This window comes from Catharus ustulatus, chromosome 6 (assembly GCF_009819885.2).
Source record: "Catharus ustulatus isolate bCatUst1 chromosome 6, bCatUst1.pri.v2, whole genome shotgun sequence".
Classification (NCBI taxonomy): domain Eukaryota; kingdom Metazoa; phylum Chordata; class Aves; order Passeriformes; family Turdidae; genus Catharus; species Catharus ustulatus.
This window is the reverse complement of record NC_046226.1, coordinates 11,509,252-11,537,235: the sequence shown is the minus strand read 5'-3', so window position 1 is coordinate 11,537,235 and position 27,984 is coordinate 11,509,252. Positions and strand designations below refer to the sequence as shown.

The following is a 27,984-nucleotide window of genomic DNA, read 5'->3' as shown; positions in this document are numbered from 1 at the left end:
TGTTGACCTCCTACACAGGATTACAAATTTCCAGCGAGGTCAGTAGGATTTTCAGGCATATAATATATCTCAGGACAGGACTTAATATATTTTCAAAACTGGCTTTTCATAACTGAAAAGGAATATAGAGAAAACATCCTTGACATCCCTTGTATGTAATTAATGGCGCTGAACTGCAGACTAATTGACCGTTTTCTTTTTCCTCTCCTTGGCAGACTCAAGGAGAAGAACCCTCTCCTGTGGCTCTCCATTCCATAAAAACTCAGTTTCCTGAAGTCTTCTCTCTTGCAGGAGAAAGTGGAGATGATCCATAGTCTGCAACTCCACCATATATTCCTTTGCTGGAATAAGAAATGTTTTTAAATCAACAACATAAGAAGCCAATGGAGCATCTGTGTGACAACATTAAAGTCTCTTTTCAGCTGTGAGAATTCCATGCTTTCTAAAAGCCTTGCCTTGCCTTCCCATAGGAAGATGGCCAAAACCTCCCAGATAGGAGTTTGTGGCAGAAATCTGTAAGTTTGGATCACTGATTACTGCTTTTGAATATATATCAGTGTAGATGAATACATTACTCTGTATGTGTTGCTTTCTCTTTTATTATTTCCTTCAGTTTGACTTCCATCTGAATTCCAGCATATTATGAAATTTTGAATGTCTTATTTTTCATCCTTTTTCAGTCTTGTGGTTGTTCTCATTCTGACATTTAGTGACTTTTCCCTTTACTTCCTCCTTTGTATTTCTTTAGGGCAATGAGCCATTCCTGTGGTGCTGGATGGGGATGAGGAAAGTTGCCAGCAAAATTTTTGGTGCACGTGCAATAAAAATCCTCTCCCAACAAATTCAGGTTTGTAAAAGGTAACTCTAGGTGGAGTTTCTACAAACAGTGGCAGATTCCTTCCAGAGGCAATTGTAAGGTCTCAATTACTCACACATATTATATATGCTTATATATTTTTCACCTAATATGATAATGTAACAAGTACTTATGCATATTAGACATATGAATATGAGTGCAAGAATAACATTTTTCAATATTCCAAGTACCACAATTAATTCTCAAACAGCCTAGTGCTCGCAAATACCATTTCATGAACAGAACAAAAAGTATCTGTCAACCAACTAAAAACATTCATGTGCTATAAAACACAAATCTGTTCTTTGTATCTTATAACATTTTTAGAAAACTTTTAGATGATATTTCTTACATAAAATATTTTCTAATCTATCTATATTAAATTTTATATTCTATTTGCTGTACTAGAAATTCAATGGTGTGACAGTCTTCAAGAAAAAAATAGTGAAATGAACTAGATAGAGAAAATCCTTGCTTTCTTTTTCATTATTTTGACAAACTGCAAAACTCAAATATTGAATCTGAGAAATATAAATTATATTGTAGTTAACATAAGTGTGATGCAAAACCCACTGATATATTTGGAAAACAAATGAGTTTTACAACTCACGCAGAAAGTCATCACACTGAGAATCGAATGCAGCAGAGAAAAAAGCTGGAAAGCAATATAAACTGTGTAAAGGTTAGTGATGGTGCAATGAAACTTTGACTATTGTGTTCCCTGCCACTTCAAGAGAAGCTTAGCTGAAAGAGAAAGGTGTCAAAGACAAGTAATGAAAATGTGGTTACAGGCACAATATGACCCTATTATGAGAAGAGACTGAAATGAATAAGTGATAATATGACACAGGCATCAGATAATTAAATTTTGGCAGTAAATGCCAAGAACAGTTATGTCCACAATGTTATTTCACAGGAATTCTCAGCAAAGAAATACATAAAGGAAACTTCATGGTTTTGATCACTACTATAAATGTAACAAAGAAAGAAAATGGAGGGGCTCAGTCATAACCTTCAACTGCCTGCCAAAGTAAACAAGAAGGCGTTTGATTTTCAGCCAATAAAGATGAAGTGAAAAATGAAAGTGGGAAAGCTCTGCATAGAGCTTTTTCTGGTAGAGAGACAGGCAGATGTGCATGATGCTTTATTTATGGCTTTGGTAGAATACAAATGATTGGAAAAAAATTTAAGCACGTTTTTTAAAAAATAGTAAAAATTAGAAAGTATTAGCCCTTCAGATGTCTGCTGAAGATGTTAAACAAGGAACAGAAACTTTGCAAATGTGGAAAATCAGTTGGGAAAGTCAGTCTTCTTTATCAATGTTGTTTCCCATAGAAGCTAAACTCAACTATGGAATTAAGCTTCCAATTGCATTATCAGATTACCTAACATACATTTTTTGATACAAGACTACCAGAGAATACCGATAGATGATAAATGAGAAAGAGTCAGCAAGACAGAGACATGAACTATTTCTGGAGTTAACACCTTGTACAACAGGATATAAATCAGCGAAGTAATAAATTCTGCAAAACACTTTTAAACACATTTCATGAGATGATAATTCATATTTCCACAGATGTTTGACAAAATGAATTGCATTTTCCATTTTGGCCATTACACAACTTCCTCTAATCAGTTTCAAAGTTAGCCCTCACACTGCTTCTGCATTTGGATAAATGATCAGTGTTTCCTTCAACTCAGGAAGTGTTGGTACATCACAGCACTGTGTGCAAATTAAACTTGTTTTGAAATCAAAACCAGCAGTAGTTTGATAGTGGAAAGAAATTTTTTATAAAATAATTCACAATTTAAGGATCATTCAGAGACAGAGCTAGCCCAATAAGACTGTGCTAGATTGTATAGCAGGAGGGAGACACTGACCTTTTAGATTCAGCCCGCTATTCATTTGTTTGGCCATCTCTTTCTCTATTTCCTACTTGCTTTTTCCCCCTTAAGTAGATATTTAATGATTTCTTCGATATCCCTTCCCGGTAAAAAGGTAATAGATGATTATTCATTGTTAAAAGTGATAAAGTGCTCATTTTCCATTGTTACAGAAAAAAAAAGGTTCATTGGTAATTGTCTTATTAAATACTTGATCTACTCTTTGACACTATGACAGATCATTGACTGCAAATACTCCCAGAAGTTTTGTCTTCTAGACAAGGATGAAACTTAAAACATTATGTCAAAATTGAAAGGGAGGAAACTGAAAGACGGAGAGTGAATGGAGAACAATTGCAATACTGTCTTATATTCTCCACTGTGTTCAGTATCATGTAAATTAAAATATGCTCATGGAGATATTTTCTATAGCTTTCCACTAATTATACCATCATGTCTTATGACATGACCTAAGAAAGCATCAGATCCTAAATTACAAGGAAAGCCAAGCTGAAGGAATTGTGGAAAGAAAATACTTCAATAAGCAATATTCACTGCTAGAGAATCTATAGAAAGAACCAGAAATTATGACTATAGGAAATCCTACCTATTCAGGAGGAAGCATTTTAAAATAATTTTAAAACATTTTACAGTGACATGTATTTATCTTCCATATACTGAACCCAGTGATAAACAAGTGTAATACAAGAAACAAAGCCAATTTTAAGGACAAAAATATTTGCTATTCAAGCCATGGATCCAGTAACAGATGGAAATTGAACCTTTTAGACTGTTCTTACCATAATGACTACTTGGAGAACTTAGTAAGTCCAATTATAGCCACAATTAGCACTTTTTAAGGACATAGATGTATAGAGAACTGAGACAGATCTAACACCAATAAAAAAGTACCCTGCTTTCTGTTATGTTGGCTTATCAGACTCCGCAACTGGAAAAGGATTCATCTCTTTCACCACTTCCCCAGATTTTCCCTGTTCTGGATTTGTCTTCATGATTTTTAGTGACACCTTCAGTTCTCTAAGAAAAATGCACTACACAGTTTTTTTTTCCCAGTGGTGCAACCCCAGCACAATGCCCTCTATCCCATTTCTCCACCAATAATGAGGCACTGGGCAGAGCCAGAGTGCACTAAATGAAGTTTTTCAGCGGCTGTTGGATCATCCCAGTGGGGCCATCGGAAGTCAGCATACCTGGGATAGACCAACTCAGAACATTAATCCACTATCAGAGAACTTAAATAGAACTTTCTTCCCTTTCCCTTAGGCAGCTCCACGGTGTATCCCACTTGCTAAGAATCCTAGCACTGTTTAACTATCACTTTTCAACACACTCTATCTTCCTATAGCTCCTTCTTGTAGAATTTCATCTTATGTCATTTATAGACATATTTTAGTTAAACATTATCTGGATAAGAATTATTAACCCACAAAGCAGACTGAATGTTTCTTAAAAAGAAGAACTTCTGACATCAGGAGGTTGTTGATACAAAATTATTGTTTATTTAAAGAGCTTCTGAGAAACTGTGAGAAGGCTCATTGCTATTTATCCCAAAGCATGGATGTTAGCCTGCAGTTGGAATGGAAACAGACTAATGTTTCCAATGAAAAAAAACCCTTCTAGCCAAATTTTAATTGAAGCTAGATAGCAATTGAAACATTTTTTTCGCCTGGGGAAAAGAAGACTCTGAAAACAAAATTGTATCAATGAATTTGGGATTATTTTAATACCAAAAGTCTAAACAATATAAATTATATACAGAAAATGATTTAGAAATTCTTTTGTGAATAAAGAAAAGCCAAAATATTTTCCCAGAAAATACTGAGGTGGATACCGATACTGATGTGTTTTTCCAATGTGAAAATACTTATCTGTTGGCAATCTGATATCCCCAGCTCTGTCTGCTCATGATCATAGACTAATTCTCAAAATTAATTCTTAGGATTTTCATTCCCCAGTTTTAAAAGGAGTATCAATGTGTTCTGAAGGCTTTGTTGTCTATCAGAATCTCACATTAGTCATTAAACAATCACCTTTCATTGTATACCCTGTTTATATCTTCTAGCAATGTTTATCTTTAATAAATAGTGGTCCAACAAATATTCTGGAACAGATTAATTGTTTATCACTACAACTCACAGACTTGTCTAAAAAAGAAGAGATGTTGTTATTCTGTAACTCAGAGAAATAAAAATATAAGGCACCCAAATAAACAATTTGTGTCATTTTTGTTTACAAGACACATACATGAAAATCTATTCAGCAAAGCAGTTTTGAATTTTTAATTCTTCAAGGAAAGCTTTGTACAGAAGCTTCCTCTGTAATTCATACTCACTTTTACACAAACACCTTACTAGATCCTAGCTAAATACTCTAGATCAAGACCATAGCTGTAATGTCCTATAAAAAGGTGTGTCTGGAAAAAATCACTCTTAAAATGTTTGGATCTCTGGAAATAACAAAACTAGCCCCTTTAAAGTTTGCATAAAACCTGAGATCACTGTGAAGTTAAAATGCAGTCAATAGCTATGCAGAAAAGTTGTGGAGGCTTGGATGGGGAACTTACAGGTGTGTCTTAGCACTGCCTACACTGGAGATATTCATGATTCCATCACGTTTAAGAGACAAGAACATCATGAGCCCTGAAGAACTGTTTTCTAAGGGTTTACAATAATGCCATCATATAGACTATTAGCATTATACACTACTATCTATTCCCTTCACAAATTAATTATCTCTGATAAAAGACAGTTTATTCACTTTGAAACATTGGTTGCTTCATCTCTCAAGTCTTTTGATTGCTAGACATGCTGAAGCCAGGATGCCTAACTTGCCAGTTATTTCAATAATCTCTTTCAGTAGCCAGAGTCTCCATCCAAAATCTGAGTATAGAATGTAGAAAATAGGGGCATCCTGTATCTATTCTCTCTCAAGTATTCACAAGTTCTCTGTCTGGGAGGAAACATAAATCAAAAACCTAAAATGAAAAATGCATGGCCAAGGCTTACAATCTTCAAAGCCTGAGAAGGCATAGATCATCTAATATCAGTAATTAGTAAAACATTGTTCCCTTTGCAAGAGAAGACTCCTGGCCAACAGAACTGGTCTAAGATTTCTAAAGACTGTAGAGTGGAGCTTAATTCTGGAAATGAAAATGAAGGAATGATTAGACAGCAAATTCTCTATGAGTATTGTATGCCCTAAGCTGGCCAGCCTTCTGAAACTATGTAAATCACCACTGAGGAACAGGCAAGACAACAGAACGGGAACCTATGTCGGCCATATCAAGAACAGTCAGGAGTGATGTCATGGCTGAGAGACCATCTGGCCTTCATTACAAAGAGAAGGAAATATTAGGACAAAACACAGAGAAGAAGCCATTTGAATCTGCGTCTAGAAAACAAAGCCAAGTAGTTCAGCAGCCAACACTGCAATGGTGTTGAGAAATAAGCAAGCCCACTTAGACTGAGGAGAGAGGAAGCTGATCCACATAAGCCAATTGAAGAAGCAGACAGTCTTGGAGTAAAACACTCACATACCACTGGGTAGTGATATGGAGAATTTAGACTCTGGCATGAGCTCTTCTTTTAGTGATCAGAGAGAAGATGAAAATACTAAAGCTTTCTTAACTCCTGAGAAGAAAACCTCAAAATCTAACTGCCTTTTGCACAGTATTTGCATCTTGAACAATCAGCAAAGAGAAAATCCCTGAGAAAGATGGCCCTAATTGAGAAAACAAAGGTAATCCCACATGTAGGTTTGGTCATGTGACTTAACCTTCGCATGTTCTGCACAACTGAAATGAGGCTTTGGACTAAATCCTCAGTTCAGGAGAACCAAATCTACTGATTGCAAAAGATGCATAAATGATTCCCTTTCGACAAGAGTAGCTCTGTATATGAAGACCAACAGCACACCTTTACTTATATCACAAGGACAAAATTTTGGATCTTGAGCACCTGTGATGCAGTAAACCCATCGTAATTGCTAACATGGACCCATTTCAAGTACTTGTGGCTTGAGAACACATACTGTTTAGGACCACAGGCATATCTAGGACTTGATTTTTTTTTCCCCCAGCAACAATAACCTTTGAAGAAAGAGGATAGTCTCTATAAAGGTTGATCAGGCAGTAAATGGAAACAGCAGTGCTAAATATGCAAGGCATTTTGGGGGCCCGTTTGTTCAAATAAATACAGATTTGGGGCAGGTGCCAGACTTAGAGGGAGAACAGAAACTTGGGGACTGTTCCTCATCAAAGAGATTATCCAGTAATAGGGAAATACCAGAAGAATCCCCTTCCCACAAGGTAAACTGCACATCTGTTCTTTCCTTAAGCCACAACTAACATACCAAGCCTAAAATATGAGGTTATTCAAAGGAATAATGATACACATTCTTGGTGCATATAATATCACCCTTAAAACAACAATAGCAATACCCTGAAAATGTAAATAGTACTACAGTGTTTATCTCTGTACTTGATCTGTTATCTGTTATCTGTGTACTCACACAAAAAACCATTCCAGAAAAACCTTTTATCCCTCAATGTGTCCAATTGCACATTGGTGCCCAAGGTCCTGCTTATTAAAACAGGGTCAAAGCAAAAAGCTATTAATTTCAACAATGCAGGATCTAATTCTACATGTAATACTAGATGAGAGATTCTTATTTTCAGGTAGATCAATAGTCAAAGAACAATTTCTTTAGTACAGTATTTATTGCAAAAATGCTATGTGAACATAATAAAGGGTTAAGCAGTAACATTTTAAATCAAAACACTTACCAATTATTTCCATTTTTATCTCTATTCATATCATAATTCATATCATAACTCCTCAAAAATAGTGAATTACTTAAACAGTTGCAGCTGGTACAGAATGCATTTGGAATACCCATTAATTTCTACAGCTTAAGCAGCAGCATGCTTTGGCTTAAACAGTCAAAGGATGCCTCAAATTCGATTAATCTCTTCCTCAAATAAGTGTTTTCTACCTTGTGTGAAAAAAAAAATAGTAGCCAAACTAGCCAAAGTAGGAAATTAAGAGTGAAGAAAGGGCTGGTAAAAACATAAACTACATTAGATATAACCAAAAAAAGAGTGGAATGACCAATTAACTGAGGTTATAAATAAACTTAGAAGTTTGATGAGCATTAATTGGCTTTATTGCTTCAATTAAGTCTAATTGTAAAGGAACAGAATAGGAGGAAGCATTATTGATGACAAAAATTAGTCAGGACAGTCAAATCCAAAACTTACTGCTAGCATTAGCAGAATTATGCCATACTGAGTACAGGAAGTAAAATTCATTAACTACAAAGACTGTATCTCTGACTTTGGAATTTCCTGAACTGCAAACTGCTGGAGCTGGAGAGAATATTCTGACAGAGTAACAATACATGATTGCCCTGTCTGAGTTTTTTCCAACAGCATTTTGTTTTAACCAGTGGTGGAGGTAGGAAACTGGCCAAAGGGTAACCTCTAGTTCAACCTAGGGCAATCATTCTCAGGTTCTTAAAATGGATCGTAGATGCATAAAGTCAATAAAGGCAGCATAATATATAAGGCAAAATCATATAAAAATATAATCCCTCTATATTATCATAATGAAGGTGGTCTAAAGAAGATTCCTTCTGGATAATTCTTTGAAAATAGCAGTTAAATATGCACCAGGATTCAAAAAGGCACACAATACAAGCTACTAGGAAAGAAACAGAAATTATTCTAAAACAACATAAAACTACCATGTTCCCAACATCTACAAAGCATGCAGTTTTGACATTCCATCTCGCAAAAAAAGACCCTATAAAACAACAGTTTTAACTTCTACAATACTGTAATGTCTATGAAACTATAGAAACAGTATCAAAGACAAATAAAAGTATGGAACAGCTTCACATGGCTGCTCAGGGCCTGGATGGGTGGTACCTTTCCTGGGTAGTAAACTGGCTGCATGGCTGCAGAGAATGGTGGTAACTGGATTTACATCCAGCTGGCAAACAGCCACCAGTGGTGTTCCCCAGGGATCAGTTTTAGGGCCAGTCGTGTTAAACATCTTTATCAATAATTTGTTAAGGGGTCACTCTCAGTCAGTTTGTTGATGCACCAAGCATGATCTGCTGGAGGGCAAGAGGGCTCTGCAGAGGGATCTGGACAGGCTGGATTGATGGGCCAAAGCCAATGGTGTGAGGTTCAACAAGGCCACGTGCCATGTCCTGCGCTGGGGTCACAACAACCCCTGCAGTGCTACAGGCTGGGGACAGAGTGACTGGAAAGCTGCCCTAGAGAAAAGGACCTGGGGTGTTGGTCAATAACAGCTGAACTTGAGCCACTGTGAGCCCAGGTGGCCAAGGCAGCCAATGGCATCCTGGCCTGTGTCAGCAGTAGCACAGCCAGTAGGACCAGGGTAGTGATCATCCCCCTGTACTCAGCACTGGTGAGGTCACACCTCGAGTGCTGTGTCCAGTTTTGGGCTCCTCAATTCAGGAATTCCATTGAGGGGTTGGAGCATGTCCAGAGAAGGGCAATGGAGCTGCTGAAGGGTCTGGAGCACAAGTCCTGTGAGGAACAGCTGAGGGCTGTGGGGGTGTTTAGCCTGGAGAGGAAGAGGCTCAGGGGAGACCTTGTTGCTCTCTACAGCTACCCAAAATGAGGTTGCAGTGAGGTGCAGGTCACTTTCTTCTCCCAGGAAACATGTAATAGGACAAGAGGGAATGGCTTCAAGTTGTGTGTGGGATGTTTACATTGGATATTAGAAAAAGTTTCTTCATGGAAAGAGTGGTCAAGCATGGGAACAGACTGTCCAGAGAAGTGGTGAAATCATCATCCCTGGAAGTGTACAAAAACCATGTAGATGTGGTGCTTAGGGACATGGCTTAGTGGTGGACCTGGCACTGTTACGTTAAGGTTTGGACTTGATGACCTCAGTAGTGTTTTCCAACCCTGATGATTCTCCATTTCTATGACAAGAAAAACAAAACACAGCAAGATGTTTCACTTAAAAAAAATCCAGAAGATTAAAAGCAAAAATTACTAATATTAATGTTGGGATAACTAAAGTCATTAATGCAATTAAAGAGGCTAAGAGAATAATAATTTTTGTTGCTTTGCAAATAATAAGGCTCACCAAAAAATTACCACATACCAAGTAAGAAGCAATATTAAGCTATACTGATCTTTAGTCTCATTTCATGAGACTGATCTGATATTCTAAATGACATGAAGTAAATGGGGTCAAGAACTTACATGTAAATATTCATATAAAAATAATTTAAATAGAGCAGATGCTTACAATTCTTATTATTTTATATATATTTATTTTTATGGAAAGAGTTACCTAAAGTTGAATCAGATTAGCAATTAGAGTTCAGGAAAATGCCAGCCACAGTAGTTTCCTGTACATTTTTACACCTTCTTTTGAAAGCACAAATGTATCAGCAATTTTCAGAGACAGGATACAGGACCAGATGGAATTCTTATATTCAGATGAACATACAGTACAAGCCTTTAAAGTTCTGATTTTTCACAATTCCTGAATAATTTTCATCTCATAGAGCCACATATTATTCCAAGCAATATATTTACGAGGTCTTGTTTATTGTTCTGTATTGTTGATGTTTCTCAAACTTGTACGCCAGGACTACTTCTTATAAAATATACTTCTTGTCATGTCCCACAGCCCAAGCGTACCCATGTTTTATTTTTTCTTTTGAATTCCAATATGACTTAGGCACACTGAGTAAACAGATTTAATAAGCTGAACTCAATCGTGACTTCTCCACTTACATTTTTTGGCAGAAAATGCCTTTCTGAGTTTCTATTTCAGTAAGATTCACTTAATACATCCAAAGCTGAGTAGGCTTTGATCCACAATTACAAAGTTAATATATATGGAGAAAGAATAATGCTGGGAAAATGCTCTCTTGGCAAATAGAAGCTGGAGCAAATTAATCCCACAAATTTCCCACCTTTAATGAGTTCAAATCTTGCCATCATTAATAATACTGAAATAGTTATTAACATTTATATAAATATAATGAGAAAAGGTCTTTGGACCTGCCAGCAGGATCGAAAGCTATTGGAACTTTTATCACATGAACAAGATCAAAACCAAAGCAGCTATACTCCTTTTTTTTTCTTTTGCTTTAAGTAACTCCATAGCCCAGGCATCTGACTATCGTCTTGACTTAAAGTCCTTGGCTATAACCCAAAGACAGGTTCAAATAAGGTTCCTTGATTCCACACATGCACATACACACGTTCTTTGAATCCACTCTCCTTGCATGCAGAGTCAACAGGAGTTAAGGGCAGCTCTTCAAAGTATGCTCAGCGCTTTGCAGGATGTGGCCCTTTATCCTTATTTGACCCCTTGTTCTTGATTAGTTCTGTTTTTACCAGTTCTACTAATAATGTTCCTCTGCAACAACAAATACTGTCCTAACCCCACCAATGCCTACTACCATCTTTCCTTGAAGTCCTGTACAGCATCTATCACCAAGTTACTAAATGTAGTTTCTATATCCTACATCATTAGTTTTAGAAACTAAGATAATTCTGAAAACCAAGACAATAGAATCCTCACTTGAATTTGCAAGGTTTGGAAATTCTTTAGTAAATACATATTTTTTTCCTGAGATATTGTTCTGTTGTAGTCTGTAAGGAGATGCCTATTCACTTTTTAAAGTATCTGTACTGGATTCTCATTGTTCGTGATCCTAAAATGTGGATTAGAGTTTATCTTGCCATCCAGTTACTCTAATTTTATTCAGACTGGCAATGTGTCTAAACTTAAAATTTTCTGCCTGTATCTTTAGGTTCTCATTCAACACAAATTACAGCATTAGATTAGTGCAAAAGAGGAATGATATACATCTAGAGCTTATTCTGACAGTCACTTAAGATGCATGTCTGTATCCAGGACCTCACAGACACCATAGCAGAATTCAGTAGTTTATGCATAGAAGTTTTACAAAATTAATGGTGATGAGCACATTAAAAATGCATCATCAAATGAACTATTAAAATTTCCTACAAATCAGCTACTAGTGCCCAAAAGTTGCATTTTTAAACACCTGTATAGATACCGAAACAAAAGTGACTTGAGTTTTTTGGAAGATAGTCAGCAATTTGTTTGTGAGCCTACAAAGCTGTTAAGGTGTCACATTTTAGCAGCTAAGCTTGCAAATATGAGTTCAAATGTTTTGGACTTTATTCTTAGAGGTCATACTGCATTTAACTATGTAGACATTTAGCTTATCAATTCCTTAAAATTTCTGTTATTAAAGTAATCTATACATTTCCCACAATGTTTTAGAAGAGCCAGGACAGAAGTTTATCTGATTGGAATCTGAATTGTGGAAACAAAAATACAGAAGGATTTTTCATTATTGGCTTTTTAACAAGAATGTTTCTAATTTCAAGAAGCTAGATAAAAGAAAGAAAAAGTTATCCTCCATTTGAGAGACATTAATTGTTTAACTTTTTTTTATTTTTTGTTGTTTACCTAAGTATAATCACTTTGTGTTTTGTTTCCAAGTAAATTAAATATGAATTGAGCTTTCATCTTTCTACAAGTCCATTGGTAGTGATGCAAAGAAAGCAGCTAGCAAGACAGAGAAGAGCAGCCCTACTGCAGTATTTGACACTCAGGTTAACAACAGTTGGTTTCCCAATTTCTTTAGCAGATCTCCTTTTTAGTGTTTAACCATCACACCTCCTTTCCAGGCCTCTTTGTGCTCATCCACAAGAGATAGAATATTCTTATCAGAGTAATCAGATATTTACTATGTTATTATTTTTAAGTGCTTACACATTCTTAGATTATTGGCACTAAAATTTAAATTGCTGCATACAACTTGCAGACTTCTTATTTAACAAGTCTCGTGACATAGTTTATTAGCAAATAAATTCTCAGTGAGAAAATGAGAACATTGCCCACATATTAGTGTATAAATTCAATATTTTAAGAACTCCATTCATAGAATCATCTCTTTTTTGGAAAAATTGGCACTAGAAATTGCTTAGCAGCAGCCCCTACTATTGTTATTTGCACTATAACCCATATCTACTGCCTTATTAGTACTAATGTATTAATAAATCAGGATGTGTTTTTATATTAGTAAGATATAGTAGATGCCTCCCGTATACTTGTCAGAAAAAGTTATGGTGTGCACACCAAGACATAGATTGCAGATGCTGGATGATGTTACAATATAGCATTATATCTTATTAAATACAATCCAGAAAATGAACTAAAATAAAAAGATGTATTGCTATACCCTGTAGCAACACTACTTTCCCAAAGTCTGTCTTATATACTAAAATAATTTTAAATAATTTTTAAGTACAATATAGGAGACAGAATTCTATAATCTGTTTTAAAATACTTAAAAGACAGATATGAACAATCCTCACTAAAAAATTTTGGAGCCACCAATGCATTTGGAGAGAAATAGTAAAGCTGAATGGTCGAATGGTTGTTTCGGATCAAAATTTATTCTTATCCCATATAGGAGCCACATTTTAACATATGCCACAGCTCATTCCAGAGGTAGGAATCCTAAAAATGCTGACCACTGTCTTCTCAAATTTGACATTGCTGCCCTATTGCTGATCTCAAAACAGGCAATTTATTCACCTTGATACAAACATACTTTTTAATCTATACTGTGTAAAATAACTATTGATATGTCCCTAGTTTTGAAGTATTTAAATGTAATCAGTTTCCAAACCAAAGACCATTTTTGCACTCATTTTCACACACAGAAAAATTAGTCCAAAACAATTACAAGAAAATAAAAATACTTAATCTGGAACACACTCCATAATGTTACATAAGCCATATGCATACACATGAATAATGCATAAGGATGTTAGGTCTCTAAATTTGAATAGCAAATGTTCTTTCCTTCATCATTTGCCTTATTCTTGATATCACTCAGTTTTCAGAATCCTTCTTGTGATATGAGATCAATTTTTGTTTTTCACTGAAATTAGTAAGGAATTCAAGGAACAAATTGGCAATTCAAGGAAAAAACCCAACCCTGTTCATTTACCACTATATTAAATGGACTAAAACAAAGTAAGAAAAATTTTAAGCAGTAAAATAAATATCAAGGGAAGTTCAAATATGAACATTCAAGAAAAACGGAAGTTGTAATATACTCTGAAAAGCACCTGATTCTTCAATTGCACACTGTTTGTATGTACTCAAAATTCACAATAACAAAAAAAAGGAATGGAAGGCTAAAGAGAGCACAGTAAGGATGATGCCTTGGGCTACTCATCCAGGTGTTTTTCTTCTGCTGATAAAACTGAAAGGAACACACATTCCATTAAACAATTCCTTGTATGAGTCAGTTACTCTAAGACACCTTCGGGGGCACATTTTTTGATCCATTCAGTACAATCACCTCCTACAGTCTAAGTTAGTGACTAGACAGCTTTTAAAGTCCTTTCCATACCAAACCATTCTATGATGCTATGAACTGAGAAGCAAGCACAGAACACGAGCAAAACAATTCTAGTTGGTGGACTGCCTCATGTGGATCATAACCAAGGTGAAGAATTTGACTGGTCTTCTTTCTGTAATGCTGCAAGGGCTGATGTAAAACTGAATTTAGAGTCTGAAAGATCTATGGTTCTCCCTGCTGGTCCCTTGCCAAAAAACTCACTCCATTATCATTAACATATTTTGAATCATCCTTCAGCAGTTTTATCATACAATTCTTACAGAGGCAGTGCTCACGTATTAATCTGGTTATTTACTGTAGTGAAGCTCAGAAACATAAAATCCTACCCTTGGTCCTCACCCAGGCATCCTCTGTTATGAAATATTGTCTGTTCAAAATTCTGAAGCTTTTTGTACAACTTGTATGCTCTAGTAAATAACAATTAAAAATGCAGTTCCTTTTAGCAACAGGAGTACTCTTTTACAAATCTCAATTCTTTTTTAGAATGATTTGATAAATCTGTTAATGCCAGTGAGAATTCTGGTTGTGAAAGAGCAGCCACATCAGGGACTAGTTAGGAATACAGAGAAAGCAGAGTACTGTGACTAATATTGTTAATGCGTCTTTACACAAGATTACAGAGTCACATTCTCAAATCCTGAGGGGAATTTGGCTTAGTACTTCACCCTCTCTGATACTTATAAAGAACAGAATGTAAGGTGCTAAAAATATTTTTTTGGCAAGAAAATTATCTGAGACACTCTTAGGGGTAAAATAATTTCACAGTAGGTGGGTCCAGGCACAGGAAACAGTTTGGAAGGTAATGAAGAAACTGCAGTTTGTTGTGATTAACAGACAAAATAATATTATGGAGTTATGTTCTCCATTCTCAAAGAAACGTGATCAATAACAAACTTTTTGCATGAAATCTCTCGAAGTATCTGCTGAATGGTTTTTTTTTGAGTAGCAAACTACTTTGAAAAGTGGTGTCATAAACAACAGACATGTAATGAAAGAACGGTTAGAATGTAGAGCCCCATAGGATATTTTTAACTGTTGTACAATATATCAGAAGCCATGAGCAAAAACAAGCAAAAAACCACACAGCATATAAGATTAATATTAAAGTTAAATATCTTTAAAAGTACTATTTAACTTATGTTGCTAATTCCTCTATTCATAAGTTTGTATTTTCAAACTGTAAAGGAGCATGTGGAATTTAATGATTGATTTTTAAAGATAATATTAATGAAGAATGGGTATCCTGTCCTGAAGAGAACAGGAAATGACATAATTATTCAGAAAAAATTAAGAATTAATGTTGTTTTAGATTATTGTATCAACACTACAGCCTTATATGGTTTAGGCAAAATGCTTCTAATTCTTAAAGCACTTTGTCCTCTCACACTCCATTACCAGCAATTTTTGTAGCACTGTTTCCCAGGAGAGACCTGCTGAAATACAGAAATAGGCACTCCCTGGAAAAGCTGTGTGACTCCTCTGTCTGGTAGCACTTTTCTTACACAATATTTTGACCAAAATATTTAGAACTCTTGCTTAATTTAGAAATTTGTTCTTATTCATATCAGTTTCATTTGTTAACTTATTCAAATATAGAAATATGATCTCCCATCACAAACCAATATGTTGATGATTAGCACCATATTCTTCACTCACTCCTGCACTCAGCAACTTCTCTTTCAGAGAAAGGCAGCAAAAAAAATGCCCCTAGAAATGGTGCCATTTTCCAGCTGAAGAAACAACTCCCCTCTCACATCAAAAGGTTCTCAGTTTAAAACATAAAGCATTAAATTTAATAGCAGATGGCTCCCAGAGCCAGATAATGAATGATTTTCAAAATGGCGAGTACTTACTCTCTTATTCTTATAGTCCCAGTTCAACAAACAGAACAACTAATTTTTTAAGTGACCATATTCTGGCCTTCTCTTCTACTTGGTAACAAATTAGTAGTTTTGATGTTTCATATTACTGACGTTATGTAATATTATTAAAAAATGAGAAGGACATAGCTTCTTCTTCAACATCCCCAGTCAACTTCTCTTTTCTTCATATAAGATTTAAAATCTCTATCAGTATGAACCTGCCTGTAGCCTTGGTCTCCATCGAATCCCAGGAGGAGCCATGCCTTTCACAAGCCAGATTCTGACTTATACCATATCTAGAGACATTTGTTTGAAAGTCTGCAAAGTGAAAAAAATAACACAGTATTTTTTCCCCACAAATACCACAAAGCTGTACATTAAAAACAATTTACTTTTCAAAAACTGTAGCTCATGAATTTATACAAAAAATATACCATCATATGAAGTAAAGTATTTAGTAGTAAAATGGTTATTTTATTACACTTTTTTTGCTGACTTTATGGAAAATCACAAGGCTCTTTTATTCTAGAAAGATTATGCAGTTGGTGCAGAACCTGACTGGAAAAAGGATTCTGTTCTCTGTAGTTCTACAGTATAAAAACTACTTTACAGCTACACTTCATTGTACTTCAGGTTCTTATGCAGCCTATTCAAATCAAATTCTCAGCACATGCTTATATTATCTGTCTATTCAGTTTATATTAAAAAGTAATTCTTAATACATTCCAGATATCTAGCTTGGGCAGTAATACACATAAGAGTGAGCTGATACTTAGTAAGTTTTGCATCAAATCTAAATTGCAGCAACTGAAATCAATGAAGACAGATTTTCAGATTTGTTGTCATAGCTCTGCTATGACATACAGTTGGTCTGCTTTCTCTGACTTGAGATCTCAGGGCTCTTTGACTGATTGCTTCCAGAGGTATGGGATGGTGTCAGTGGAGAGAAAGAGAAGGTATACTTCACACTGGTGCAATTGAAATTGCAGGGAAAAACACACCCTGCAAATCAAAGTCAATCCATTCAATTATTTAATCATCCCCTCCTCTGTTACATGCTGAATTATTCTTTCTTATGTTTTAAGTCAAACTTCAGAAAAACAGAGACATTTTGTCTGCACAATTTCTTAGACACAGGACTCTGTGCTGCCCTATTCAGGGCAAGATAATAACCTCATTAATTGAAGAACACCTGCCCTACTGAATTGCATTCAGTGAAGCCATCTGTAAAGTGACACATTCGACATATGAAAGATCTAATATCTAAGAACTGCATGCAGTATGTCGTTACACCAGGACAGGGGCTGTTCCTTGTGGTTTTTAGTGGAAACAGAGTATAAACTGCACCAGACTGCAAGTTCACATTCTCCAGATCATTGGTGTGCAACTATTACCTGCATATGACATTGTAGGTCTTCACTGACCTGTAAGATGCATCTGATGATTTTATTTTCTGTATTTCTTCACAGATTTCTAACAGAAGTGAACACTGACATTATTGGACTCTTTTGTGCAAATGAGCAAGTAGCACAAATTTCAAGGAGCAGATAAAATGAACCACGTTATAGGTCAACACAGAAGGATATTATCCAAGGAGCTTTTGCTATTCTTCCTGTGTTGTCTGCCCTGCTAATTCATTCCTGCAGAGCTAGCAGTCAAGCTCCATTTGAAAACAGGATATTGGATAAGAAAGTCTGTGTTTATTACAGAGTTCTTCTAGTGTCTACTTCATACTTCAATGAAACATTGAGATAACTCTGCACTGGAATCCAAATCAATAAACCATGAGACTTCACAGCCAAATACAATGTCTCCAAATATTTCAGAATAATTCTCAAGTTCCTACATTTGTATTTAAGGTGAGATTCTTGCAATTATGAACATGTGACACTGTAAATTGTAATTAATATTTGGTTTTATTTTATTTCTTATTACATAAACACTCTTTTTTTCAGAAGCAAACTTTAAAAGGGCAAAAAACATGTAAGACAACAACATTTAAAAAACCAGAGTTATCAAGTGTATGCAATTTTCAGTAACATAATACCAAATTAATTTGGCTTTAGCCAACAGGAACACTAAAACACACAATAACCCACATAATACTAAACCTCCATTTTCTTATGCCCTTAAGTTATTAGTTCTGGATACACAGAATCAAGAAGTACAGAATTCAAGAGAATCAGGGAAGTGGAAATAGAAACAGGAGACAGATTCACCTGGTATTAAAGAGAATGTGAAATTTGTTTTTTTTTTTAACTCTTTCTACATCACAGCCTTATATTTACACAGCTCAGGAGACAAAGGGCATCATTTCAGTCTCCTGTGATATAGGACCTGTCATCATATAAACAGATAACAGCTTGTCACAAACACACAGTTCCCTTTTATAGATCCTCAAAAGCCATTCCCCCAGGATATCTGGGTATTATTTCTTCCTGACATAACTTTTCATTTCTTTATTTATCTGCTGAATACACATAGCAGAACACACATAGCATTTCTTTATTTATCTGCAGAACACACACAGAAATTCTGTGACTTCTCTGTGTTTCACATGGACAATGCCCAGCTTTCAGAGAAGAACTAGAAGAAACAAGAACAAGTCAATCTTCACTGGCAATTCAAACATTGCCAAAAATATCACTGGTTGGTGTTTCCTGTCATTGGCCAATCTGCAATGTAAACTTCTAACTGAATTTTTGGGGACTGGACACATACAGTTAATTGATGGAACAGTGTTATGTTCTGACATACAATATTTTGTCACTAGCAATGTGAACTGGAATTGAACTCATGCACAAGAACTAAGAGGATCCACAACTCAACAGAAGCTCCTGAGTAAGACCTTTCAAGTGTTGTAACATCTGAACTCTTTGCATGGTGTTTTTAAAATAACAGCATTCTTTGCATAGTTACATCTGACCCTCAGTGGTGCATTACTTATAGTACTAATAGTTCTTATTGACACATTAAAAATAGTTGTTGCCTCATTCAAGAGAATTGTTTCTAGTCATTGTTCTATTGCTACAATTATGTTGTCACAAATTTGGTGTTTTCATATTGCAGTTTACCACTGCAGTTTATATGACTATAGCAAAAACTGCTCAAGAGGATTGTGGAACAAAGGCAACAAGACAATGACTTCTCTCTGTGCACATGAGCTGTCCAAATCAAGTATTTCCTTTGGTCCAAGTACAGACCTCAGAGGAAAAAAAAAAGGCACTGCAAAAATTTTGCAATATAAATTGAGTGCTGGAGAAAAGAATATTGCATTTTTATGTTCTTATTTTTGCTTTTGTTTTTTAAGGACAATTTACATGGAAATTAAGAAAATGTTTACTTTGAATTCTTTGTACAGAAGTGAAAAGCAACTTGGCACAGTAGGAACAGATACAGTTGTGAATTAAAAAATTAATTTATAAAAAGCAAGTAACTTATATGAATGACATTATATATATCAATGCCAGGAGAATCCCTTTAGTATCCAGTGTTTACATTTTATGGAGCATTAAATGGTAACACTTAAAAGGTATTAATGCTACTTCCTAAAACATGTCTGCTAAATCTGGGTATGGAGAAGAAAAACAGAAGCATTGTTAAGCCAGGTATGTGGTCCTCTAACTGGACCTGATACTGGTCCTGGCTGTGTGTCAAATGGCCTTTGAAAGTAAAATCAGAACAGTGGAAACATCACCATGTTCATCCCCACCTGTTCTACTTCTCACTTGCAGTAATCACTCCATACCAAAAGCTAAACTTGTGTCTTTAACTGGGTCTTCTCTGTTTCCTGCTTTCATTTGGCCTTGGATCTATGTGGTGCATGGATGAAGGGGAAGCATTAAAACCTCCTTATTCCCAAAATACACGATTAAATTTTAGATAAAACTTCTGCAAAATGTGTCAGAATACTAAAAAAACCCAAAAAACTACAAACCCTAAAAACACATACACACATGGGAAAAAAAAACTTCACACCAACCAAAAATCCACAAAAAAGAAGACATAGGATTTTTAACATAGATAAATTTCCAAACTTCCAGAGCAGGAACGTTTTTAGAGGATGAGTGAGAAATAATTTAATTTTTTGTACTATCTATAATCACAGTAAGCAAATACACTTTCAGTCTGGACCAGCCCTTTTACTAATTAAGTTTAAAAAACTGAAGCATTGAAATATCAGAGTTTGTTCTCTTACACCAAATTTTTCCTTTCCTTATTTTTCCTTAAGCCTATGCTGGATTTTTGAAGTTTCAAGCCAAAAAAAAAAAAAAAAAGAATATTTATATGCTTGCAGATAACTATATCTAGAGACACTCACCATGAGAGTTAGATTTTAATAGCAGTGTTGAAGAGGAGACTGGGAAGTAGCTGGTGGTCAGCTGTGTTAAACACCATACCTATGAAAAAGTGATCAGAGCAGAATACAATTACATAAGTTCAATAGTCTGGAAAATCACAAGGAACCATACACACACACACATATATATGTATTCTAATTGTGACCTAAAATATATGTAGTGCTGGCTGCTGATGCTGGTGGTTGGAGCACGTATCATCACATTATATGCAGCACTCAGTTAATTGCATCTGGTTGTGCTATGTAAATCAAAACTCTGAACTTATCAATAAAAACGACCACACCCCATCATTTCAACACACATAAACCAGTTCCCTGTGCTGTAGCTGGAGCCTTGTGTTAACACATTCTGCCACTAGAGGATAGTGTTGCCATATGACTATGCACACACGTTAAGTTCAATGAGTACATGAAATTACTGTAAAGTTCAAGTTGCTTGTTTCCAAAAATCAGGAGGGGAAAAATTGTATTTCAATAAAGCTTTTTTTTTTTTCCCCTGACAAACCCTGAAGCCTTTCTAAAAAATAAAAATTAGAGAGCAAAATCACACAGCATAATTGTTTATTAGTTTATTCTTACAGTTTTACAATTTCTTACATTCTTACATTTTCTTACAAATTTAATATGCAATCTTTGTAATCTTTAATATGTTATTTGTTTTCCAGTAAATGAGATTAATGCACCTCAGGATGAGTGTGCTACCTGGGAATCTCTTGGAAGGACACAGCCTTGGTGCAGGGATCTGACCTAAAGTAGGTAACAGAATTTTTTTGTAGTGGTACTTGATATGTGTGAGAGTTACAGATATCACACTTGAAAACTAACTGACAGTGTCCTGAGGACTAAGCCAAACTCAGGAATATTCACCTATGGCAGTAACAGGGAATCAGAAACTCACTCCTCTAATACATTACTTACACCTTCACTTCCAAAAAGCAGAGATAAATAAGCTGCAGATTTCAATTAAAATGTGTAGATCACACCTTAGGACAAAAACGTGTGCAAGCTTCAGGAACATGCTGTATAAAATAAACAATGAATTGCTGCCATCAGGAATAAGAAAGGAAAGGAGGAGATACTGTCTCAGTCATCCCCCATGGCTCTACCTGATGCACTACATCTGTAAATTTCTCTGTGTCCAAAATACAAATTCTAATTTCTGTGAGGAAAAAAATCAAAATCTAACTTTAGTCTGGTGATGACGTGGAGAGGGCCAGGATAGATTTTACATACTAGTTTTCAGCATGGGAATCCACAGAAGAACACAGTCAACTCGTATTGCTTTAATTACAAAGTCCATAGGATTAGCAACTGTTAGTATTTAGAGAAGTAAAACAACAGTATATGTGGCTTAGAAAATGCAACCTACGAGAGAGATGAAGAATCTGAGAGCGCAGAACTTTAATTCTCTTTAGACATGAAAAAGGTACTTATAAAAATATGATCATTTATTGCCCCAAGTATTCACTAAAAGGAGGACTGGAAGAAGCACAAGAAATATTAATTAAATAGTACATTGAAAATAATTTAAATATCTATACTGATAATTCTGTCAACCAGTAGATTCACTAAGAAGGCTGTAAAACCTTCTTTACCAAAGGTTTGCAGCAAATTTAAAGGTGCTCGACATGTATTGCACATGACCAAAAAACTGCCAAGAGTAATAGGTTATCATGCATTATCTCTTTAGGCATATTCCTACATATTTGCAATTCTTGTATGATCCTAAACCATTGTGAGACAAAAATCTCTAGCCATTTGCAATCTTAATAAAATCCATATAAACTGGGAAACTAGTATTGTGTCTGACAGGTCCCCTTGTGTTATTAGCAATAGTAATATGACATTTTTAGGAAAAGGGATCTGAACTAGGTATATACAAAAGCTATTAATAATTAAGAAAAATCTGTCCTCATACATGATGGGGTTCTTTCAGTTATAAACACACACTTAGCACACTTTCTCTATGCTCTTGTATGAAAACAACCATGTAAATAATTCTCTCCTCTTTTCTTAGCTATCAGTTCATCAATAATATTGAGCAACAGCCAATCTTGGAAACTCTACTAACAATTTCTGAAAGTTTTTTCACAGTATTGAAACCAGTCACAAGAAAAAGTAAATAGTAGTTGCTAAAAACAAAAGAACCCATATGCTTCAGCTTTGTCACTCCACAACTGAAGCATTCCTCTTTCAAACAGTTATTTAAATTCAGCTGGGAATACAATTTTATTAGGTAATCTTAACTTAAAATGAAGAAAATTTGATTAATTTTGAACCCAGCAAACTTCAAAAACATTTCACAGGGAGTTTTCCTGTGAACTGCTCATTATGCATTATATCTCTAAAGATATAATCACCTTACTGTGATTGTTTTCATAAATGTATTTTATTCCCATTTTAGCAAACTTTTGTATTACCATGTTAATAATCAAACTTTACATTTTACTGTTTGAGATGATATTTGAGCAATAAAATTACGTGTGTGATCTCTGCATTCTAAAGAAATCCACCAAGTCTATCAGATCTTCTATACTATTAACTCCTCCATTCAGATAAGAGTTTGGGTTTTTTGGTGGTGACTGCTGAAACTGGTTTAAAGTTGCAGTTCTCATTTTCTTACAAATTAATTTCATTTTCCTTGAAACATTTGCAACAGCTATTTAAGTGCATAGAGTGTCAGAACATGTGTCCTGGGTTGCCCAATTAAATCATTGTTATTACTATTACATAACGTTCTTATATCTGCACTAACAAGGTATTTGGCTGTAGGCAAAAGTGTTCAGGCACATTCCCTTTTGCTTTTAAATATACATGATTAAGCAACTGTGAGTAGATAACTGCTGGCAAATGATCTTTACAGAAATGGCCCAGAGCTTTCATAAAAAAGAAGCCCAAATACATTGTCAACAGAGATACTAAAATCTGATCTATGAAGTATTTTAATCAGAATTAAGTGGATTTTTTGGGCAAGGAAACTTGAAACTGAAGTTCAGGTTCTGGACCATGACCACTCACACATTACCCACGGACATCAGTATAATTATTCTTCAAATTTAATCAGCAATTCACAGAGATATTTAGGAATAATTTTCTCTCTTATTTCCCTTTTCAGTCTCTTGGGTTTTGTGATGTGGCTATGAAACATTCTCCAGTTGCCAGTGACTGTGGAGGTCCTGGATTTTTAATGTCAGCATTGCAGCTGGGTTTTGTAATTCAGACACTAACCTAAATAATAAAAACAAGCATGTTTCATATCTCACCTTAATACCCATCTCATCTTTAATATAAGAGCTGTATCTGAAGCTGTGCTTGACTTAAGGAATTTACTCATACCACTGAGTCAACCAAGGCTGTAAACAATACCCTGCTGAATGCGATAGTTATAGTGGTCAAAGTGGGCACAGTAGATGCAACAAAAATATTGATACTAGCAAAAATGAGACACAATTCATCCCACTTGCAGAATAACAATAAATATGACTGCAAGAAGATCCCCATCTAAACCAGTTTAAGACCCATCTGTACCTGTTTATCTATATAACTCCTTTAGAGTTTCTTACAGAAGGATAAATAGGAACAGAAAAGGCCTTGATGCTGGTCCTTGTCCTGAAGGTCAAAACCAAAATGAGCCATCAGACCAGCAAGGAGACCAGTCTGCAGTGAATCCTTAGAGATGCTGTAATTCATGCTGTCAGTTACCTACCAGGCACTGGTTGCCATAGCTATAGCTCCTCTGTCCCTGTGTACTGCAGTAACACAATCTCGAAGCCACAAAGGCATAAAACCCACAGAGATCTGTAGCAGACGTAAACAGTCAAGCCTTTGGTGGTTTTGGCCAGTCATAATATCTGACATTAAAATTAATTTAAAAAAAAATAATCGACCAAAAAGAACTTTTACTTTGCAAATGTCTTGGATCAAGGATGAAACCTGCATGCCATTTTCTCCCAGGCACATAATTATTCTCCAAGTGCATACAAGCCACCCTTTGTTAGGAAAAAAAAGATCAATACTTAGAAAAAAGAAACACCTCCAGAGACATTAAAAACTTAATAGCTAATACAATCTTGTTTTGGCTGCAGGCTTTAACCTGACAACTTGTCAGATCATATTGTTCAGCAACTTAAAAATTAAACAACTCCACCAAATTATAAGATTGTAAATTATGAGTTTGAATGGCTTAAGTTCTAATGCAATAATTGTATTGTGCCTGGTGAAACTGCTAATTAAAAATCTTAAAACACCGTTCAAAACAAAACAAAAAATTCTCTAGATATTTCTGGCTATTTTTCTAGCACTGGCTTTAACAGATCTGCACCAGTCTATGTCAACATTCAGCTTAAGTCCAAAGCATTACATTACTTGTTTCATAGCATTAAGTAATTTATATTATCAATATTAGATTAGTTGTTTTAGTCATAATAGACTATTATACAAGTCACTCTTCTTTGTTCATATTCCCTCTTTTGGAAAACTATTTTGAAATAGTGATAAAACTTATTAATGTAGCATAGCTTCTTTTGAAAACAGTAAGCAAACTCATACTTGTGGATCAATTCTAATTTCACATAACATGCTTTAATTCCTTTTATCCCCTAAAACAGAAAATACAAAAAAATCTTGCCATGGCTATTAAGGAGATGCTGGAGCGCAGAGGCTAAATAATGCTGATACAGCTCATGCTGGTAAAACTAATAGCAACATAAAAGCTAGAGCACAATCCACAAATACATTATTAATGATGTTTTCTTCTCCAATCAGCAGATGGCCACTGAAGGACTCAAGTGACTGGTAATAGGATACACAGCTTTTCATCTCCAAGTATCTGCGTCAGGTTTGTCTCAAGTGGGTTGTAACTAAAAGGTATTATTTGACAGGCATTCAATAGCAAAAATGTAATAGCCACTCTCAGTCTAGAGACTCTGCTTTTGCTGTGCAATCTGGTTAACAAAGCTGACATGTTATTTTCAAACTCAGGGTTGAGCAGGCCAGGAGATCTGATTATCCTGTCAGGTCTAAAGGGTCAGCATATCAAAACAATTTTGAAACCCAGGTGCAAGTGGGACTCAGTGGTCAGTTTCTGTTCGTGTCCATCTGGTGTTTTTTTTCAATTATTACATTAACTTTTAAACACACAAGCAAATAAATATACAACAAGAAACAAAAAAACCAACCTGAGATGAAAGGAGAAAAAAACCAACCTGAGGTGAATGGAAAAAAAATTAGTGAGACAAACTATTGCTTTCACAAAGTTTTGCATGAAGTACATGACATGTTCTTCTTCTGCACACTCAAGGCACAACATTTTTTTGTATGGATACAAACATGCAGTACAGATGCAAAACATCTGTACTGTCAAAAAGGGAATTAGTAAATTGATAAAACCAAGTGATTGTAACTCCCTTCTGCAGGAAGCCTGGCATCTGCTGCTCTCAACAAAACTCATCATGTTCAGCGGTGTCCATGAGCTTTGAATTTATTAGAGGTTTTTTTATGTTTACTGAGCAGAACCACAGTTAGGTTTTCAGGGAACCCAACTGAAATACAGGAAATTTCAATGCAGACTCAAAGGCTGCCTTCACCCCCTCGAATCTGCTAGAAAAATCAGTCATAATGTAGAAGCCCTCTTCTTGTGAAAAGGCAATTACCATTATGGTATATTTGGAGTAAGCCTAGCAATAGACATCTCAAACATAACTAATCAGTCAATTTCAAAATGTAAGGTCAGTATCATATGAAAGGGTTTTCATGAGAATATTTTTGAAAAAGTATCAGGAAATATAAATACAGCTTTGTCACCTCCTTGACATTCATGGACATTATCTTCATGGTTTATCCTCTTTCATGTCAGTACAAAACAGGAAGACAGATGCTAAAGACTGCTCTCTGACAGGATTAAACCCCTTAGGTTAAAGGTGGCTGAACACATAATTTAATTCTGTATCTCAGTATATCTATAAAAACCTATTACAACCATACCTCAATAAAACAATTGAAATTCATTTTGTATTTAAAGCTACTTGTTGTCACTGTTATTAGAATCACAGTCCTGACTGCCTCCTTCCTTATTCTAGGCACTGTAGAGACAAATTGCCATAAAGACAAACGAGAGAGATAGAAGATGTGAAAAAGTAAAAGAAATACAGAGATTACCTTGCCAAAATCACAGCAAATTAATGGTCAAATTAAGAATAGAATCCAGATCATTCAAACCCTACTCTGTCACTGAGCTCAAAGAGTATTCCCTCAGGCTTTTTCTAAGACAATTCTTTAGCCATCAGTGTTTACTGGTGGTAATTAATGTTAGACCATAAAATGATCTTTTAAACACAAAGCATCTGAATTTACCATCTATCAAAATTCCACTTCCGCTGTAACATTTACAGAATAATCAAGAAGTTGACTAGGAGGCTCCTGAATATTCATGATGTATCAAACATATCCAAGGTTCATTCAAGCCTACACAAGCCTCTCAGGCCACCAGATGCCTTACCATCTTCTGCAGCCAACAGCATGCACAGAAATGCAAGGGGCAGCATCAGGTGATGAACTTTATCCTTCAGGCCAAGCAACACTGACCTAGAAAGAGCTGAGAACCTGGAAAAGCACCATCAGAGCTTGAACACTCATGGCAGTGACTAGTGAGCCTTTGCATCCCTTAACTTATGTATACTTAATAAATTTTAATATTTAGTTGCTCAGCTTTTGGTAACTTTCCCCCCATTCTGGTTTCTAGGCCACAACTTGTGCATCTAGCTAATTTAGTAGTTCATTGAAGAATATTATATATGGAGCATATTGTTTGGGAAGTACATAGCAAAACTAGATCTTTCTGTGAAAAGGACATTTCCCTACTAATATTTCAATTACAGTGCTATAATGCTTCAGCCTTGAATTAAAACCTCTGGTTAGTTCCATAATACAAGTACATTTTTTTTTTAAATCTTTAAAGAGTAGGCATTAGTTCATCTAGCTTCTGACATTCTAGATAAATATTTAAATGCCCTGACATATTTAGCAGAACTAAAATTCAAACCCATGCTGGTGCAGTCAGAAAAAAAAATCTAATTAACTTAAGATGATGAGTAGGATTGTTATATAAATAAAGAAACCTTTATTTATATCTTACATACCTTATTTCTATATGCATTTTATTTACCTTATTACCATTATGCTCCTTACATATATGAAAGAAGCTTTAAATGTAAAGTGCCCTGGGAATTATGAACAGGCACTTATGAATCTGCTTTTTTCTGCTAAAAACAGGGATTTTTCATTTCATTTATATTTAAAAGCAGATAACTTTAGTTCAAATGCCTGACAATTCTTCCTTAAAAAAAAAAGAAAAGGAAAAAAAAAAAGACAGGCAAAGTGCTGCCCAGAAAACTACCTCGGTAGTTGCAGTGAAAGGAAGAGAACAGCTTTCACAAATGGTTCACGAATCATCTTGTTACATCTCTATGGAATACTTCACATCCAAGAAATATATGAACCAAGAGGAGTCTTCAGATAAAGTTGGAAAGAAA

General features: G+C 35.3%; 2 long non-coding RNA genes across 3 annotated transcripts in view; one reads left to right on the top strand and one right to left on the bottom strand.

Moving 5' to 3' along the window:
* Window positions 1-27,984, bottom strand: part of LOC116998235 — a 49,518-nt gene that overhangs the window by 13,326 nt on the left and 8,208 nt on the right. Inside the window, exons 2-3 of one of the 2 annotated variants that reach the window (XR_004418341.1) lie at window positions 20,417-20,495; window positions 18,206-18,681 (exon numbers count right to left, since the gene is read on the bottom strand). This is a non-coding gene — a long non-coding RNA (uncharacterized LOC116998235). Of the gene's footprint in view, window positions 1-18,205; window positions 18,682-20,416; window positions 20,496-27,984 lie in introns of those variants that run through there. The other variant, XR_004418342.1, reaches the window with a different exon arrangement.
* Window positions 227-17,845, top strand: LOC116998234. Its single transcript, XR_004418340.1, has 3 exons — window positions 227-515; window positions 749-847; window positions 17,565-17,845. It is a non-coding gene; the product is annotated as an uncharacterized LOC116998234 (long non-coding RNA).